This window comes from Podarcis erhardii (genome assembly GCF_964252035.2).
Source record: "Podarcis erhardii genome assembly, chromosome: 6".
Lineage (NCBI taxonomy): Eukaryota > Metazoa > Chordata > Lepidosauria > Squamata > Lacertidae > Podarcis > Podarcis erhardii.
Window position 1 is genome coordinate 3,346,050 of NC_138510.1, and position 19,252 is coordinate 3,365,301.

General features: G+C 49.2%; 1 protein-coding gene across 1 annotated transcript in view; it reads right to left on the bottom strand.

Moving 5' to 3' along the window:
• The window catches only part of XKR7 (XK related 7), a 46,307-nt gene extending 27,297 nt beyond the window's left edge, over positions 1–19,010 (bottom strand). Inside the window, exon 1 of the mRNA XM_081868024.1 lies at positions 18,917–19,010. The gene's annotated coding sequence lies outside the window, so the exon portion shown is untranslated. The remainder of the gene's footprint in view (positions 1–18,916) is intronic.
• Between the last annotated feature and the right edge of the window lie 242 nt (positions 19,011–19,252).

Here is a 19,252-nt window from a genome sequence, read left to right on the forward strand (position 1 = left end):
TTAATAATGAGGGTCTTTAACTGGCCACTCGCTGTGCGGCTCATCTCCAGGCAGTGGCTGGAATACGAAACGTTTTTGTTTTTTTCAACAGGTCTATTCTGGAATGCAATGTTTAAAATGGCACTTGGGGTAAAGTGAGAAGTGCTTGTGGCAAAATATATGTAAAAAAAACCCCACACATTCAAAGCCCGCGATTGTCTGCTTTGTGGCAAATGGAAGGTGCTGGCAGCTTGCACTTTGGAAGAGATGGTTAATCATTCAGATTGTTGTTGTTGTTGTTGTTTAGTCGTTTAGTCGTGTCCGACTCCTCGTGACCCCATGGACCAGAGAACGCCAGGCACTCCTGTCCTCCACTGCCTCCCGCAGTTTGGTCAGACTCATGCTGGTAACCTCAAAAACACTATCCAACCATCTCGTCCTCTGTCGTCCCCTTCTCCTTGTGCCGTCCATCTTTCCCAACATCAGGGTCTTTTCCAGGGAGTTTTCTCTTCTCATGAGGTGGCCAAAGTATTGGAGCCTCAGCTTCAGGATCTGTCCTTCCAGGGAGCACTCAGGGCTGATTTCCTTCAGAATGGAGAGGTTTGATCTTCTTGCAGTCCATGGGACTCTCAAGAGTCTCCTCCAGCACCAATTTATATGCCTGTTGTCTTTGTCCATGGAGTTTTCTTGGCAGGGATACTGGAGTGGCTTGCCGGTTCCTCCTCCAGGTGGATCACGTTTGGTCAAAACTCTCCAGTATGACCTGTTCATCTTGGGTGCCCTGCTTGGCATAGTTCATAGCTTCTCTGAGTTCTTCAAGCCCCTTCGCCACGGCAAGGCAGTGATCCATGAAGGGGATCATTCAGATTAAGAGCATACAAATAACAGTTCTGGATCAGGCCAATGGCCCATCTAGTCAGCATCCTGTTCTCACAGGGCCAACCAGATGCCCATTATGGGAAACCTGCAATCAGGACCTGTGCACAAGAGCAACTCCCCCATCTGTGGTTCCAGCAACTGGTATAATAAATGAAAATCTGCCCTTATTCCCTTATGGGGGACACAAGATCCCTTGTAGAGTCCTTTGTAGGTTCTCCATCGGTCGGAGAAAAAAACAGAGGCCAACCAGAGAATATTGAGAAGCAAAGCAGCTCATAAGCCTGATCTTTATTGAACTGCTGCAACAGGGTGCTCCCCTCACACGCAGGAGGGAGGAGGAACCCAGAACAAAGGTGTGAAATAGACATTTTAAATTGCCCACCCTGGAGTCCAAGACCACCCCCAGACACATCATACCTACATCACAGAAAGGGCAGTCTACAGCAGAAATCTGAGTGCGTTGTTTATCTCCTGTCGTGGTTTATCTCCTGTCTGGCAGGCTACCTGTTAATGCTCACTTGATTGGATACCCCGGGGAGCCTGGCCAGTCTTTTGTAGTGACAAATACCCAGTTCCTGAGCCAGGCCAAAGGCTCACCCCATTCATACACAGATATACCCTCAAGACAGATTTTGTGAATGAAAAGACAATGGGGAGGCTTTTCCATTGCCCTTTGACCTTGCAGAGAAAACATTTGGGAGCCAAAATGGCTCCAGGACTGTCCTCCTGCGCTGCTTCAGAAATGTGGTTTATATATTTATGTACGTGTTTGTGTGGTATATATAAGACCTTAATTTATTTATCTCACTGGCTTTCAGAAGCATTGCTGCCTCCAACTGTGATGGCCTTGGACCTAAGATGGTTTTAATAAAGGATTGGACAAATTCATAGAAACGTGGAATTGTAGAATTGTAGAGCTGGAAGGGGCTCCCAAGTGCCATCTAGTCCAATCCCTTGCAGTGCTCAACTAAAGCATCCATGACAAATGGCCATTGTTGTAAAACCATCCAGCCTCTGTTTAAAAACCTCCATGGAAGGAGAGTTCACAACCTCCCGAGACTGTTCCACTGTCAAACAGCTCTTACCGTCAGAAAAGTTTTCCCTGATGTTTAGTCGGAATCTCCTTTCTCGTAACTTGAAGCCATGGGTTCGAGTCCTACCCTCCAGAGTGGTAGAAAACAAGCTTGCTCCCTCTTCCATGGGACAGCCCTGAAGTTGGATGAGGCTATCAAAGGCTACCAGCCACAAAGACTATGTCCAAGGTTGGAGGCAGCATGTGGTTGAAGTGTTTCTGAGCACAATTCAAAGTGTTGGCGCTGACCTTGAAAGCCCGGTCCAGTATACCTGAAGGAGCGTCTCCACCCCCATCGTTCTGCCTGGACACTGAGATCCAGCTCCAAGGGGCTTCTGGTGGTTCCCTCACTGCAAAAAGCCAAGTTACAGGGAACCAGGCAGAGGGCCTTCTCGGTGGTGGTGCCTGCCCTGTGGAACACCCTCCCACAAGATGTCAAAGAGATAAACAACTACCAGACTTTTAGAAGACATCTGAAGGCAGCCCTGTTTAGGGAAGTTTTTAATGTTTGATGCATTACGGTATTTAAATATTTTTATGGAAGCCGCCAAGAGTGTCTGGGGAAGCCCAGCCAGATGGGCGGGGTATAAATAATAAATTATTATTATAACAGGGAATCATAAGCAGGGAAAGATCTGTTGCACTCAGGGCCTGATTCTAGGCTTCCCTTAGGCACCTGGTAAGGATAAGGTGCTGGACAAAATGGTCCTTTTTCCTAATTCTGCAAGCTCTTCTTTTTTTGCTCATGATGCTTCCAGCCTCGCAGCTTTGAACGCCCCCCTTGCAGACACGCTCCTTGCTCTACCACTGTAAGCTACGTGAGGAATTGCAGGCTCTTTTCACACACTTCATGGGGCACAGTATTTTTTTTTTTAACATGCTCATCCCTCTTGTGTTCTGTCCACACTGCTGAACACCACATGGCTGCAGGGACAGGCAAGTGACAATGAGCTTCAGCACGCTATATTCGTAGAAAGAAAACAGCAATACCGTTCTGAACTGTGGAGAGACAGCAAAAGGCTCAGGCACCTGAAATGTCACTGCACACGGTTAGGAGCGTTACTCTTTCAAAAGGCAGACGAGGAGGGTGAAGGCAGTCTTTGCCAACCTGGTGCCCGCCAGATGTTTTAGACTACAACTTCCATCAACGTTGAGCAGCTCTATGCAGCCTGCAACAGCCGCTTCCTCCCCCATGAATTTGTCTACTCCTCGCGGGTGGCGCTGTGGGTTAAACGACTGAGCCTAAGACTTGCCAATCAGAAGGTTGGCGGTTTGAATCCCCGCGACGGGGTGAGCTCCCATTGCTCGGTCCCTGCTCCTGCCAACCTAGCAGTTTGAAAGCACGTCAAAGTGCAAGTAGATAAATAGGTACCGCTCTGGCGGGAAGGTAAATGACGTTTCCGTGCACTGCTCTGGTTCACCAGAAGTGGCTTAGTCATGCTGGCCACATGACCTGGAAGCTGTACGCCGGCTCCCTCAGCCAATAAAGCGAGATGAGCGCCGCAACCCCAGAGTCGGCCACGACTGGACCTAATGGTCAGGGGTCCCTTTACCTTTATATCTTGTGGGAGCACAGTGTCAACAGCCAAGAGGCACACTTGCAGACTTCAGGGTGGGAATCGGTCACATGCCAGCAAGTTGAGGCTCCACAATTTATAGTTTGCGCAACACGCCCACTTCCTCAAAGGATCAGCCCTTTTGCAATTAGGAAAGCGACGGGGAAGTACAAGATAGTCCTTACTTGGATGCAACCGCCATGCAGGCTCTCTGCAAACAAATCAGAGTGAATGCTAATTGAATAGCCGGCAATGTCTAATCTCCCTGCAAACAAATCAGGAAGACAGGTTGTTTGGAGGTGTCCAAGCAAGGAGTGAGTGGGCAAGCACTCTATGGAACCTGCAGGCATTATACTTTGTACTTGGTTGGCCTTTTTTCATTATTCGAATGTGGAAACAAAGGCAGGAGGAGCCTCCTGATTGAGCAGATCAGAGGCCCATCTAGTCCCCCCTTCTCTTTCCAAGGTCAGCCAACCAGATTCCTCTGGAATCTCTCAAGAAGGCCTGACTGTGATGAATGTGAATCTCCTGCTTCTCTCCAGCATCCGGCACACAGAGAGAGCTACATTGTCTCTGACCATACAGGTTCAATTTAGCTGTCATGGCTAGGAAGAGTTAACAGACTCCCAGCCCTCTCCCTGATGTTGTCTCACCCCTTCTTTGAAGCCACACTGTTGACTCAGTTTCAGTTTGCTGTCCACTATAACCTCTAATCATTCTCGGAAGTCCCACTGCTGAGCTGGTTGACGGTTATTCCCTGGCATGATGACAAAACCAAAATTACTGCCCGTCTCTGACCGGAGACGAGCAGCAGCTTATATTACAGTTCTTAGGACTCATCTTGACTTCTGCCAGTCCCACCACTTTCCCCCAGGAAAACCTGATCTTTACCACTGGATCGGAGCCAATGTCTATCAGGTTTTCCACGGACTGATGTTTGCTCCGATTCAGCAGTAAAGAGCAGGTTTTCCCTGGGGAAGCAGTGAGGCAAACAGAAAACAGCTTGGACCCGTGCCTAGAAAACACAGGGGAAGTGGAAAACCGCTCAGACCCATGCTTCCTAGGACCAGGACAAGCAGAAATGTGGGCAAGCCCATCATGTGGAAGCATAATGTGCAGATGTTAAAACAGCCTCCCCCAACCTGGTGCCCTTCACGTGCTTCAGACAACATTTCTCATCAGCCTCAGTCAGCCATGGTGCAGCTGGGTAATTATGGGCCCTGGACTTCACGGACTTAGCTACACACACACTTTAGACAGCCATGTGCATTATCCCGTAACATCTCGCTTCTGCGTCCCAGATACATTAGAGCAGAATACAGAGATGTTAAGTTTGCCAAACTTGTGAAAAGCAAATAAATCCTCAGTTCACAAGCAGTTGTCCATTTGTGTGTGGGTGTATTCTGCAAAACAACATTCTGCACACAATAATAGTGGTGGATTTGTACTGGACCGTCTACACATAATTCCAATTTGGCAATTGTTCTGCAACGCTTCCCCAATGTAACGTCATTATTGCCATTTGCTATGGTTTGCTATTGCCTTGTGCTATGGTGCAGGGGCAGACTTTGGTTTTTCAAATTTCAGCAGTGTCCCGCACAAGGCCAAAATCTGGCATGCCCCAGCTTCTCATTTTCTGTTCCGCTCATGCTGTGTCATAGATGCAGCACCCTCGGGTGTCCCCCACTTAGCTTGGCACCTAGTGCGGGGGAAACAGTTGCGCTGCCCTAAATCCACCTAAAGAACCTTTTAATGAGGGTGAAAGAAGAGAGGGCAAAATATGATCTGAAGCTCAACATCAAAAAAATGAAGATAATGGCCACTGGTCCCATCACCTCCTGGCAAACAGAAGGGGAAGAAGTTGAGGCAGTGAGAGATTTTACTTTCTTGGGCTCCATGATCACTGCAGATGGTGACAGCAACCACGAAATTAAAAGATGCCTGCTTCTTGGGAGAAAAGCAATGGCAAACCTAGACAGCATCTTAAAAAGCAGAGACGTCACCTTGCCGACAAAGGTCCGTATAGTTCAAGCTATGGTTTTCCCAGTAGTGATGTATGGAAGTGAGAGCTGGACCATAAAGATGGCTGATCGCTGAAGAATTGATGCTGTTGAATTCTGGTGCTGGAGGAGACTCTTGAGAGTCCCATGAACTGCAAGAAGATCAAACCTCTCCATTCTGAAGGAAATCAGCCCTGAGTGCTCACTGGAAGGACAGATTGTGAAGCTGAGGCTCAAATACTTTCGCCACCTCATGAGAAGAGAAGACTCCCTGGAAAAGACCCTGATGTTGGGAAAGATGGAGGGCACAAGGAGAAGGGGACGACAGAGGACGAGATGGTTGGACAGTGTTCTCGAAGCTACCAGCATGAGTTTGACCAAACTGCAGGAGGCAGTGGGAGACAGGAGTTCCTGGCGTGCTCTGGTCCAGGGGGTCACGAAGAGTCAAACACTACTAAACAACAACAAATCCACCTCTGTTGTAGTGTAAGAAGCAAAACCCAGAATATTTGTGGTAGGAAAAGTTACAAGCAGAAAGTTGTGGGAAGTGAGCTATGTGGAAATGAAGTACTATGCCCTCCCTAAAACCTTTGCAGGAGCAAAACAGTTCAGTTGTACCTTGGATTTCAAATGCCTTGGCTCCCAAAGAAATCAGCTCCTGAACGATCGAAACCCGGAAGTGAGTGTCCCGGTTTTTGAACGTTCTTTTGGAACCCAAACATCCAACGTGGGTTCTGTGCTTTGGTTTCCAAACGTTTTGGAAGTCTAACAGACTTCCAGAATGGATTCCGTTTGGCTTCCAAGGTACGACTGTATTGAAAGCCGGATCAAACCTATCCCATCCTGAAACCATCATGTGCACAAGTCATTCTCAATACACAATGAAAACGGCAGCCTGAGAGGAGTCGTGCAAGTCAGCTAAGCAATATATCCAATATATCTGAAGAAGCGTCTCCACCCCCATCGTTCTGCCCGGACACTGAGGTCCAGCTCCAAGGGCCTTCTGGCAGTTCCCTCATTGTGAGAAGCCAAGTTACAGGGAACCAGGCAGGGGGCCTTCTTGGTGGTGGCGCCCGTCCTGTGGAACACCCTCCCACCAGATGTCAAGGAGAAGAACAACTACCAGACTTTTAGAAGACATCTGAAGGCAGCCCTGTTTAGGGAAGGTTTTAATGTTTGATGCATTACTGTATTTTAATATTTTGTTGGAAGCAGCCCAGAGTGGCTGGGGAAGCCCAGCCAGATGGGCGGGGTATATTATTATTATTATTATTATTATTATTATTATTATTATTATTATTATTATTATTATTATTATATATCTCACTTCCAACTAAACATCAGGAAAAACTTTCTGGCAGTAAGAACTGTTCAACAGTGAAACGGTCTGCCTTGGGAGGTGGTGGACCTCTCCTTCCTGGGTGGTTTTTAAGTGGAGGTTGGATGGCCATCTGCCATGGATGCTTTCACTGAGATTCTTGCATTGCAGGGGTTGGACTAGATGACCCTTGGGTCCCTTCGAACTCTATAATTCCATGATTCCCAAATGCTACACTTTTCAGTATTTCAGCTCAATGCAGAATGATACGTATCTGAGATCAAATAGCAACGCTTGGCAGGTGAGTCCCATTTTTCGGAACAAATTCAGTTCACTCCAGCACCCTGTGAGAAAATAGGCACTGTAGCCATTCGGCCCGTATGGTTAAAGGGTAAGGATCTCCTTACTACCCACCTAGCAAATGCATTTTTAAACATTTAAGTTGCCCCAAAACTATATATTTTCCTGTGCACCATACAGATCTGCCTTCCAAATACTATAATTTTCAGCCTTTCAAACCAGTCTATTGTGTTGGAGATAGGGGACATTGTACAGGAGAGGGTTAATGGGGCCAGAGGCATTGCTGAAACCTCCTTACTAGATGGTGGCAAAGTCGCAAAGCATCTTTTGTTAGGGAGACTGCTAGCTTTCAATGGGGAGTGGGTGCTTTCTAAATGGCTAGGAAATCCCTGGAGGCCCCAAAGGATTTTATGCAGTCTTCTTCCCCTCATCCCAGCTAAGAATGATGTAATCTGTAGACTGCTTCCAGATTCCCACTATTTTGCAGATGGGATTCAATTGCATAATGGCAAAGTCAGGTTACACAGCGGATCTGACACTCTTGTGCCTCAAGCCTCCCTCCCTAAAAAAAAAAGGGGGGGGGATTTTGCTGCAAGCAAAGGGGAGATGCAATGCAAATATGAGACAGCAATTGATGTGAGGGTGTGTACATAACCTCTTTGCAACCCAATCAAAATGAATTATCAGTCAACAGCAGGCGTTATACAACCTCCCTGCAAACTTTGTGCAACAAGTCAGGATGAATGTTCAATAAACAGTTTGTCTGGAAGTGACCTCCGTCTGTGATACAGCTGAAAGGGAGGGAAAGGAGACAGGCAGCCGTAGTTTGGGGGAGAAAGAGAGGATCGGGAGATATAGGGTTGTGTCTCACTCTGGAGATCCGATGTGAAACCATGAAGTCCAGTGGCGTAGCGTGGGTTGTCAGCACCCGGGGCAAGGCAGGTAATTTGCGCCCCCTAACCCATGGATTTGCGCCCCCTAACCCGTGGATTTGCGCCCCCTAACCCTAACCCCCAGATGTTGCACCTGGTGCGGCCGGCCCCCCCTGCACCCCCCACGCTACGCCACTGATGAAGTCAGCTATCTGTTGGCGAATTAAGCTGCAACTTCACCTTTGCCTGCATATAACGCTTGCTAATAAAATATTACAAAACACCATGAGCTTCCAGTGATCTGGGAAAAGAAAAGAAACCCACACAAGCACTGTGTCTCTGGGCAGCCTCCAGCTTCTCACCTTGTGGGAAACTCAGGGCAAGCATAATAACAGGCTAGCAGTACGATTTCCATGCAAAAGCAAGAAAGTGGCACTTTCCGATGGCAGCATTGGCAAAGCTTAATTTGAGCCAGGATACCACCAGGGTGCATATCATTAGGTCGTAGTTTATTTCTATGCTACTTATCTGCCAAAAGGCTTGTATGCCAACCCATGCCTTCTGAAATGCCCTCTTCTGCACAGCTGTTAAGGATGCAAGAGCTTTGTCCGCTTTCACACTTCCCCCGCAATTTGCCCTCTTTTTTTTGCAGTGTAAAGGAGCAGGCATAGGGCGTCATCAGTGCATGTGCAGAGGACTTTTCCCTTACCACCCTGTGATCACAACCAGTCTGCCAAATGTCAAGGGGTTAGAGATAAATGCTTCCATGGCATGACTGGGGTTGCCACCATTTCCCCACCCAGCAGGTTTCCTGTCCTATGCCTTTAACAACTGCACATCAGGCAGAAATTCAACAGGTCAAGCCTTTCCCAATTTGGAGGGGCTGCCGGAAGCTAGATTGCACCTGTTGAATTTCTGCCTGCTGCACAGCTTCTTAAAGGCACGGGGCCTGTGTAAACGCAAGGTCTGATCCGTGAACAGGTCTAAGTCCCAACACCTCTCACTTGAGAAATTGTGAACTGAATGGGACAGGCTTCCTCAGTCTCGGCCCTCCAGATGTTTTGAGACTACAATTCCCATCATCCCTGACCACTGGTCCTGCTAGCTAGGGATCATGGGAGTTGTAGGCTGAAAACATCTGGAGGGCCGAGGTTGAGGAAGCCTGCAGCAGGAGATAGAAATTTGGACGATTTACATATGGCCCCCTTGGGAGATGAGATAGAAAACCCAAATTGTCCTCACCCAACAATAACACAATGTGTGACATTTTAATGTACAGTCATACCTCGGGTTAAATATGCTTCAGGTTGAGCGTTTTCAGGTTACTCTCCGCGGTGACCCGGAAGTAACGGAGTGCATTACAGTGGTGCCCCACAAGACGAACGCCTCGCAAGACGGAAAACCCGCTAGACGAAAGGGTTTTCCGTTTTGGAGGCGCTTCGCAAAACGAATTTCCTATGGGCTTGCTTCACAAGACGAAAATGTCTTGCGAGTTCCTGCGGGGTTTCCCCCCCCCTTTTTCTAAGCCGCTAAGCCGCTTATCCGCTTATCCGCTAAGCCGCTAATACGGTTGCTTCGCAAGACGAAAAAACTGCTAGACGAAGAGACTCGCGGAACGGATTAATTTTGTCTTGCGAGGCACCACTGTACTTCCGGGTTTCGCCGCTCGCGCACGCGTTCAAAATGATGTCACACGGATGCGCGGGGGCGGTGAAACACGACCCGCGCATGCACAGACGCGCAGTCACATGTTACGTTCTACTCAGGATGCGAATGGGGCTCTGGAACGGATCCTGCTCACATCCAGAGGTACCACTGTATTTTTAATCTTTGTTGGAAACCGCCCAGAGTGGCTAGGGAAACAGGGAAACTCAGCCAGATGGGCAGGGTACAAATAAATTATTATTATTATTATTATTATTATTATTATTATTATTATTATACTTTAAATAACTCACAATTTGCTGCCTTTTGTGGTGCACAAAATTGGCTGCCTTGGGTACAAAGTTGTTGGAAAGTAAAGGTGCTTAGGTTTGCCAGATCCTCACCTGGAGTTCCTTGTTGCCTTTTTAAAATAATCCAAGGTAGTAGTGTACTTATTCAGCTGCTGCCTCATTCCACAACTGTTCTGCTCACTCCCACCTGCTATACAGGATGAGTTCTACTCAGTTCTACTGTTGCCCTACCCAAGTGGGAGGCAGAGGCACAGCAGGTGGTCAAAGCACTGGCAGAAGTTTAGCTCCTGCACCACTACAATCAGACCCTGAACACCAAAGAGTTGCCACACATGCAGAAGACAACAGGACGTCTGGACCTTTAACAGCTGAGCAGAAGAGGGACTCTCAGCAGGTACGACTTGCATTGTAAGCCACACTCAGTGAAATTTCCTCTTCTGTACAGAACAACCGTGGGGAGTCCTGTCCTCTTTTGCATCTTGACACCTTATGGACAGAAGAGCACAAGAAGATCCTACTGGATCACACCAAGGACCTATCTAGTCCAGCGTCTTATTCTCACCAGGACCAACGTGAGGCCCCAATGGGGATCCCACAAGCAAGACCTGGGCACTTCAGCAGCCTCTCTCCTCCCTTGCTATTGGTATTCAGTGGTATATTGCCTCCAGCTGTGGAGGGAGATGGTAGCCATTGTGGCTATGGGCCTGGATAGCTCAGTTGGCTAGAGTGTGGTGCTGATGACGCCAAGGTTGCAGGTTTGATCCTCAGGGTCCCTTCCAACTCTACAATTCCATGATTTTATCTTACGATACAATAATCTTTATTGTCATTGTCCCATACAGAACAACAAAATTGAAAAAATCTACATAAGACATTCAAAACCCAACAAGCCTGCTATCCCAGCTATCCCAACCTGGTTAGCCCCCTAAAAACTCTGATACCCCATTTTAAAATACAATATACTCCCATACAGACTCCTTACAAGGCGTTTAAAACCAAAATCGCATTTGGGTAGAAACTGTTTCTCAGGCGGCTAGTCCAAGTCTTTTTAACCCTGTACCTTCTTCCAGAAGGCAGAAGCTGAAAGAGATCATTTCCGGGGTGCGCACTATCCTGCACTATCTCTGCAGCTTTCTTAAGGCACCTGGAAGCGTAGATTTGATCCAAGGTGGGAAGAGTGCACCCAGTTATTCTCTCCGTCGTCTTTACAACCATGGACAGTATTGTTTTTTCCCTGACCGTGCAGCTCCCAAACCACACACAGAGACCATAAGTTAATACACTCTTAGTAGCCATGTGAAGTCACAATTAGCTGTGCAGCCATCCTTTGCTGCATAAATGTGCATCATTATTTGCAAGATCTGCTTAGAGTGTACTGTTTGGGTTTTGCAGAAATGTAAACTAGGAAGCAAGGAAGGAAGGAAGGAAGGAAGGAAGGAAGGAAGGAAGGAGAGGGGTGTGTGTGTGTGTGTGTGTGTGTGTGTGTGTGCACGCGCGCGCGCGCGCAAAGGATGGTATGAAAAAGCAGATAAGGACTGGAAGGAAAAGGTAGCAAGCTGTGCAAAATACTTATTTATTTATTTTGTGGAAGCTCTGCCTACAGCACAGTCCTAGGCAGGTTTACTGATCTCATTGGGCCTCACCCCCTAGGAAGTGTGCACAGGACTGCAGCCTGCAAGCCCCCATTAAGTTTCCAAGTCTTTGACAACCAAGGGCTACAGCTCAAAGCAACCCTTATGAACTCTCACACGGATCTCTCATGTATGTGGACAGGGGGTGCTTGTTCCCACCATGAAATGCATGTCTGGGAGAAACAATTCAGAAGTGCTTGATCTGTGCAACTGCACGCAGATTGACCAACCCTTCAGATTTGCTCAGGGCTGCTGCCACAAGACGCTTTGGCACCCCAGGGGACCTCTGTAGTTGCTTCGAATGGCCCATGGTGGATTCTTGCTCATGGCCCAGTTGTTCCAGCTGGGCCCGCAAAGTTTCAAGAGCTCTTGAACTGGATAGAGACTCCTGTACAGCTGCAACCTGGAACTACTCTCCTTTTTTGTATTATTTCAAGGTACGCTCTGCTTCCTAGCAGTGCCCTTACAAGTTAGGTGTCATTCTAAAATGATACATATGCAATCTAAACTCGCGGTCACAATCAAAAAGGTCAATACATACAACCCACAAAATATCAGAGCAATAGCACTAATCCGAATCCAGAGTCAATACTGCCACATAACAGCTATTCTGCATTTGTAAAAAAACTGGATCTTTTAGTGGGGCAGCACCTATACTGTGGAACTCCCTGCCTATTGACATAACGCAGGCATCTTCACTGTTTAATAAGATATCCAAAATTATAGTTCTCTGCTTTATTTTATGTTGGCAAGAAAGCTCCCCCTGGGGAAATTTTCTCCCCCCATCTATTTAAATTTGGAGTGGCAATGAAGGGAGCATGATGTGTCTAGTTCTGGCGGGGCCTCCCCTCTTTAGCCCTGCTCACACACAGCAATTAGGCTTAGCTCCCATTCATGCAAGTGTGAGCTTCCCCCCTCCAGCCTAATTGCTGCAGGAGCATGCAGTTTAGGGGCTGGTGACACCTAGAGAAGGATAATGCTCCTTGCATGCTCCTTGCATTCCCCTTTAAATCACCCTTGCACAGCAATTTGGCTTACAAAGAAAGCTCCTATTCCTCTAAATGGGACCCTGTTTCTAATTCAAATTGTGCTCTCTCTCTCTCTCTCTCTCTCTCTGTGTGTGTGTGTGGGCTTCTGTAACATTAACCTATTCCCACCCCTTGGCCAACCCCAGTGTGAGATCTAATTCCAGCTAGGATAACAATGTTTGCTTCCCTTGCAGAAGTTGGATTGCAAACTTTCTAGTTCCCTGAGCAACTGAGTATTGGCAGCGGGGTGTGTGTGTGTGTACTGGGGATACGTGATAGGTGAAAAGCACCTGAAAACCTGTGCAAAAATTGTCCCCCAACATCCGACTATGCCTGGAGGATCTTTGTTTCCCTCTTGACAGTTCTACAATGTACATGATGAGAACAGGGCTTTGACCTCTTGTAACAAGGCACAGGGGATCTCCCCACCTTGGAAATCTTATCAGCCCAAGACAGATGCTGACGGGCTCATCATGTTAAGGTGGTTAATTATATCTTCACAAGCACATCACATTGGTGCTACAGAGGCTTCTGAACGCAAGGCAAGGCAGGCAGACCACCTCCTTTCGTGAAAGGCACTTTCCTGTAGGAATTTCCATGCAGCATCTATGAGGATCATTGCATGTGACAATGGCTCAACATCACTTTTTGTTCCAAGGCGGTACCATGGACAGAAAACCTGCCTGTTCAGTGATCAGTCTGCACAGAAGGTCCCACATGAACCAAGCTATATAGGAACATAGGGAACTGCCTTGAAGTGAGTCAGCCCATCTAGCTCAGTATCGTCTTTACACCAGTGTAAAGGGGCAACTGCCCCCTTGGTCGCCTACCCTATAAAAAGCATTACTCAGAACATCAGTTTTCATGACCCACTAAGGAAAATAACAACACAATAATATTCAAAAGTGTGACAATTAATTGCACATTTATTCAAAACCCAATTGAAACTAGTTTAGCTAATTCAAAGTAATTTATGAACGTGATCCAGTGATACCAGCTTCTCAAACTCTGATAGTCATTTGCACCTCCAGAACCCCTCAGCGGCTCCTTTCTCTCTTAGCACCCCACTAGGTAATTCCACTTCCCACCAGGGGGCACCACTGGCCACTTTGGGAACCACTGGTCTACAATGACTGCACAGAGGAATTGTGCAAGGCGTGACTTGGCTCAGGGAGGCTCAACATTAGCCTCTAAGAAAATTCATTTCAGAATTGCAGGCTCCTCACAAATGCAGCCTCTCAGCAAACCAGCTGGTTTTGCATGGAAACAGATTCTGCGATTTTTTTGAAGAAGGAAAAATGTTTTGGTGCAAAATTATGCTCAGGGGCAAGATGCCAGGCCTTGCACATAGGTGCACACAGGTACACACGCACACATGCAATTGCAGAGATGAAATTGGGGAGAGTTTGAGCAAAGCCACTTCCTACCAAGTCAAAGCATGAGTCCATCTAGCCAAGCACGGTACATGCTAGCAGGCAACAGCCTTGCAAGCCAAAGATCCTATGATCAGATGCCAGATATTGAACCCGGGACCTCTGGTGTGCAAGGGATGCCTTTCGTCACAGAACTGTGGCACCAGCCCTAATATCTGCTGCGCACAACAGGCGCCGTCTCCAGAACCGTGCTATAAAGGAGCTTATGAGATGCAAGGGGAGGGGGAGGGGGTCGGGACGAAGCCCAGGCTCCCATTCTCCTCTTCCCGGGCACAGTTCATCTAGCAATAATTCATCACTTCTTAGAAACAACTGTCTACTTCCTGCACCAAATCCAGCCTTGCTAATGGGTTTAGCAAACCGCATTTAACTGGTCAGTGGAGCAAGTGCCACAAATCCCAAGATTAGGAAGAGACTGATACACAGCTCAAGAGCATCAGTGGCCAGGAGGGCCTCTCTGAGAGGGACAGCTTTAATTGGCTTAATGCCCTGCCTGGTGGAGCAGATCAGGGAGGGGAGAGGGCCAGGCTGAAGAATAGAATAGGGGAACTTCTGTACCAATTGCCATGCCTGTTTATAATCCAGCAGTTCAGTGGGTTTATTTGTAGAGATGTGTATAGATGCTAGGAGAGGATATATTTATTTGATATTATCCTTCCTTCCTCACCCTGAGTTCAGCTGAGTCTCATCCCTTTGCAGTTTAAAAGGAAAGCTTTGATAGGCTAATTTTAGCCTTTTAGTTTAAGTAATCCAGGATGCAATAAAGCAGAAGGGATTCTCCTGGTATCCCCCCCCCCCCTTTAAAACAATAATCACACAGACAGGTAAAAATAACATTTACTCTCTCAAAATACTTGTTGAAGAGTAACAGAGAACAGCAGCTTTGTTCAGGCAGGCTTAAAATGGTAATCCAGTTACAAAGACATACTTTAGTCTAGCTTAAGATGGTGTCTGAGCACATGCAGATTGCTGGAATGGGGTCAAAGGGCAAAGAGGAAGCAGCCTGGCCAGGTGACAAGATTACAGTATATGTATGGCTATGCCTTCCCCCTAACAGGGCACAGTGGGAGTCTCTCAGAAATTTACAGGTCCTTGAGCTTCAGCTCCTATCATGTGCCTATCTAGCAAGCATGCATTCTGGGTTTGACTGCATTGTAAATATGCCACATAATCAACCCAAGTGGCTTAAAACCAATTCATGCCTGGGCTGAGTGTCACCCACACAAACAATACATTGCCCTGTGCCTGGGCAATCCAAGACAAGCTGAATTATGCAACCTGCACATAGTGAGTAGGTTTGTCCAGTTTGTTTTCTTTGGCCTGATTCAAACCAGCTTTGATAGTTTGTAGGAAGGGCCAAGGGTTGTAGAAAGGCACTGAAGCTCTGCCCCCGGCAAACGGGAGTCTCATCCAGCCACTCCTTTGGCTTTTGAGGTTTCGGTGGGTATTGCTCGCCCACTTTCTAGCATAGCTCTGTGGCCACTAAGATATTTTGGACATACAGTGGAGATCGGAAGCTGAATCCAGTGTCCAATATCACATGCTGTGCCCTGCAGATGGTCAGGGTACACACCGTTCTGTTAATTTTCTGACCAGCGCTCCCATGCCAAAGCAGTGGTCTGAGTGGATCCTGCACCAGGGCACACACAGGACCAGCATTTTGTTGCTTGAAGCAAAGGACCAGATTCCTTCCACTCGCTATTCCATGTATGGAAGCCAACTGGGCTGCCATTGATACTTTGGAGGGGGGCCGCATCCTGCACCACAGGTGTGGCAGTAAAACATATTTGGGGGGGCAGGCCAGGCTGTGTGAAGTAGCTGGGACTAAGGGCACCAACACGACTTTCTGAAGCCAGTACATTGTATGCAGACTGAACCCACTAAGTCACAAGAGAGAAGAAATTCAGGAGATTTCAGCCCCTGGGTGCTTCCCTTCCCTTCTCCAGCCCCCTCCCAATAAATATCTGGTACTTTGTGCTGAAACCACTTGTAGCAACCTTCATTGCAACTCACTCAAATGCATCACAAATGCTTTGGGGTCTCAGGGTTAAGACCTGCAACACAAGTCAAGGCCCAGCTACATCTCCATGCCCAAACTGAATCATCATGCTCCCCTCCCCCCAGTAATTTTCTTCAGCTAGCAATCAGCAATTTCCTCCATTCATAACCGACAAGCTGTACTTCATGAATCTGCAACAACTTGAGCCCGTCCTTAGAGCAGCTGAATAATGGTGGGGGGTGGGGGGTGGGGCTCCTCAACGTCCAAGCAGCACAGAGCAAAACCACAAAAAGCTTTCAATGGTGAGCTGCACAAAAGGAAATCTGCCAGAGCCTTTTGCAAGCTCCACACGTGGCAATCCCCAGTGTCAGGGAAAATTCAGACTGGAGCGATGTTGCAAACCGATGAAATCCACTGAGGCTGCATTTCTCCATGAAGAGCACATTCTGCCGCTTTCCCTTGTCAATTCCCCGTGTCAACAGCTGCGACGAGAATGGGCTGGAATTATGAATGGGAGGGGACGTGGCTCGCCTTCTTTTGAATGGGGAGAGGAGCGGCCAAGGAGGCAGAGCTCTGTACCGTATGAAGGATGTGCGCTCTGCGTTCCTCCCTTCTCCTGAGCAAGGCCACGGGCAGCAGGAGAGGGGAAAATACCCACCACATGGCTTCCCTGGGAGCCAGACGAGACCTCACCTTACACTGGAGCGTAAGGGCGAGAACTCCCTTCTGCAGCTCCAATTTGCAGCGATCGATGAATAGCTAAGCAGGCTCTTTCAGAAATTCACCATTGTCTCCAGCTCAGCTCCAACTTCCCTTGCAGGAAGATCCATTACAGACCGGTTGTGCCGTGTGGAGGGAGGGAGCTCTGAGGCTCAGGAAAAGGAGAGCTGTCTGGAGTGGGCGGGAGGGGGGGAAGCGAAAGGTCAGCTCAATAGTCTGGCCTGAGGAAATAGACCTGCCAGGAAATGATCATCTAAGAGCCCTGGAGTGGAGGTGGTTGCTGGAGAGGCATTCAGCGCACCAACTCCATCTGCGCTCTCCCTCTCAAGCCGGCTCCCAGGGGCCTACTTGGCTCCTCCCCGGTCTCAGATCCTTTGAAGGTGGTCTCGGGGAGTGGGCTGTGGATAAAAGGCAGGGGGGAAGAAGAGGAGGGCGGGACGGGTGGGGGGTGGTGAAGAGGAGAGCTCTGGCTGGAAAACACGCGCACAGCTTCTGCCCTCGTCTCCAATTGGAGAGGGCCTTTCATTTCAATGGAATCACAGGCACTGTGACAAACCAGGCAGCGGTTGTCTGAGAGCAGCTCCCATGTAGCAATGATCTGCTAGCCTCAGTTGCGGGGGGGGGGGGGGCTAGGCATGCCACTCCCCCCACCACTACCAGCGCCAGCAAAAGAAAGCAAACAACGTCTCGGATCAGCCTTCCTCAGCCTGGTGCCCTCCAAACGTCCAGGGCTGCAACCGACGGGGTTGGGGACCGTGTTATGAACAGGACAGCTCAGCACACTCTGGTGGATTCTTAGAAAGTCGGAGGCGTGGAGTAAAGGAGGAGGCAGCGCTTCTCAGGTTTCTCTAGGGAGCAGAATGGGACGGTGGAGGCTGCATTGGCCCCCTCCCTCCCTCTGCCATGCCTGCCTAACAGGGCTGTCATGACGGTGAAGTATGACTGGGATGTACTATAACCTTCTAACCTTCTCCTCACCCCCTCCCGGGGTGTCTCCTGGGGTGAAGAATCTAATTCTATTTCTGACACCTTCTCCCCTTGAAAGAACCCGTGATTGCCTTGCCCTCTAACCTTTCATTTCATGGGTCCCGTTCCCTCTGGTCAATGAGATGCACGGATACAGTTTAACAGCAGAGACACCCAGTTATGTCATGGCAATCCTTCTCTCTCCTCTCCTTCTCTCTCCCCCCCCCCCCACCACACATTGCAGTACCTTAGATAAATCATATTTAGTACAGCACTTAAAACATCTCCACACAGAGCACCAAATCAGAGTGACTCCACTGTCGCCTTCCTTTCCCCATTGGTGAGAATTCGTTTAACAAAATCGATGCTGCTCTCCGATACCAAGCCAAGACTTGGCCCTGAAGAGAAAGAGGGTGCCAAGTCCCCTTTAAGCATCCTTGAAGCTGGTCTTGGAAGTGGAATTTGTCCCTCAGACACATAATAGGGACCAGCCAGGTGCTGCTAACCTCCCCGCCCCTGCTCGGAGCCAGATGGTTCAGCAAATGCCTCAGATTTGTTGCCTTGCCGGGCTAAAGGGCTGATAAGTCTCTCTATGTCCAGGAGCCCTTAAAGCCTCAGGCTACAAATTAGAGCTGGGAGGCCTGGCAGAATAAAGTGAATTATGCATTAGATTTCTAGCCCACCTTTTAGGGACTGTAGCTTAAAGAAAGCACAGGCTCATTTCCTACTACCTGGTTTGAACAAGAGAATGGGCAGGCGGAGCACCGAGGTTCCCTGGCCTGAATCAGGCCCTTTGGGGGAGAGGGGAAGGAGGTGGGGGTGCTGCTGGGCAGGGCAAGGGAAAAGAGGCAGGGAGGCGGCGGCCGGCTTGCCAGAGGGCTGCATGGCTGCTCTCTTTCCCTCCTGCCATGGGGACGGTTCCCCCCTCCCTCTGGCTCGGAGCCCCCGCCCCCCTCCAGGCCGGCCGCGTCTCCTCTGCTCCCCGAGGTTCACGAGGCGCGGTCCCCCACCATCCTAAAACTTCCCCTGATGGGGAGCAGCGCCCGGGGGAATAAGCCATAGGGCTTCCCACCCGAGCCCGATCTGCCTCCGCCCCCCGCCCCGCTCCCCCGGTGCGCACATGGAGGGAGCCCACTGCTCGGCCTGCCTTTTGTGCTCGCAGCCCCCTCCTCCAGCCCCTCACAGCCCCCCGGGCTCGCCTTGCTCACCTCCAGACCTGGCCGAGTTGCAGGAGGTGGATGAGGGACTGGAGGATCCAGACGCAGAGGCGGCAGCAGCCACCGCCGCCGGAGGAAGCCCGCGGAGAAGGAGGCGGCGGCGGGGGCTGGAGGCCGGCTCGGGCGCTGTCCTTGGTGCTGGCGCTGTCCTTGGTGCTGAAGGCGGCGGCGGGCGGCCCCGGCGAGGCTCGGCTGGGCGCGGAGAAGTCGTAGACGAACCACCTGAAGCTGAGCAGCTGCACTACCAGCGAGGGCAGCAGCACGAAGAGCAGCGTGAGCCCGAAGAAGGAGTACTCGCCGCGCAGGTAGTAGTGCGCGGCCAGCCAC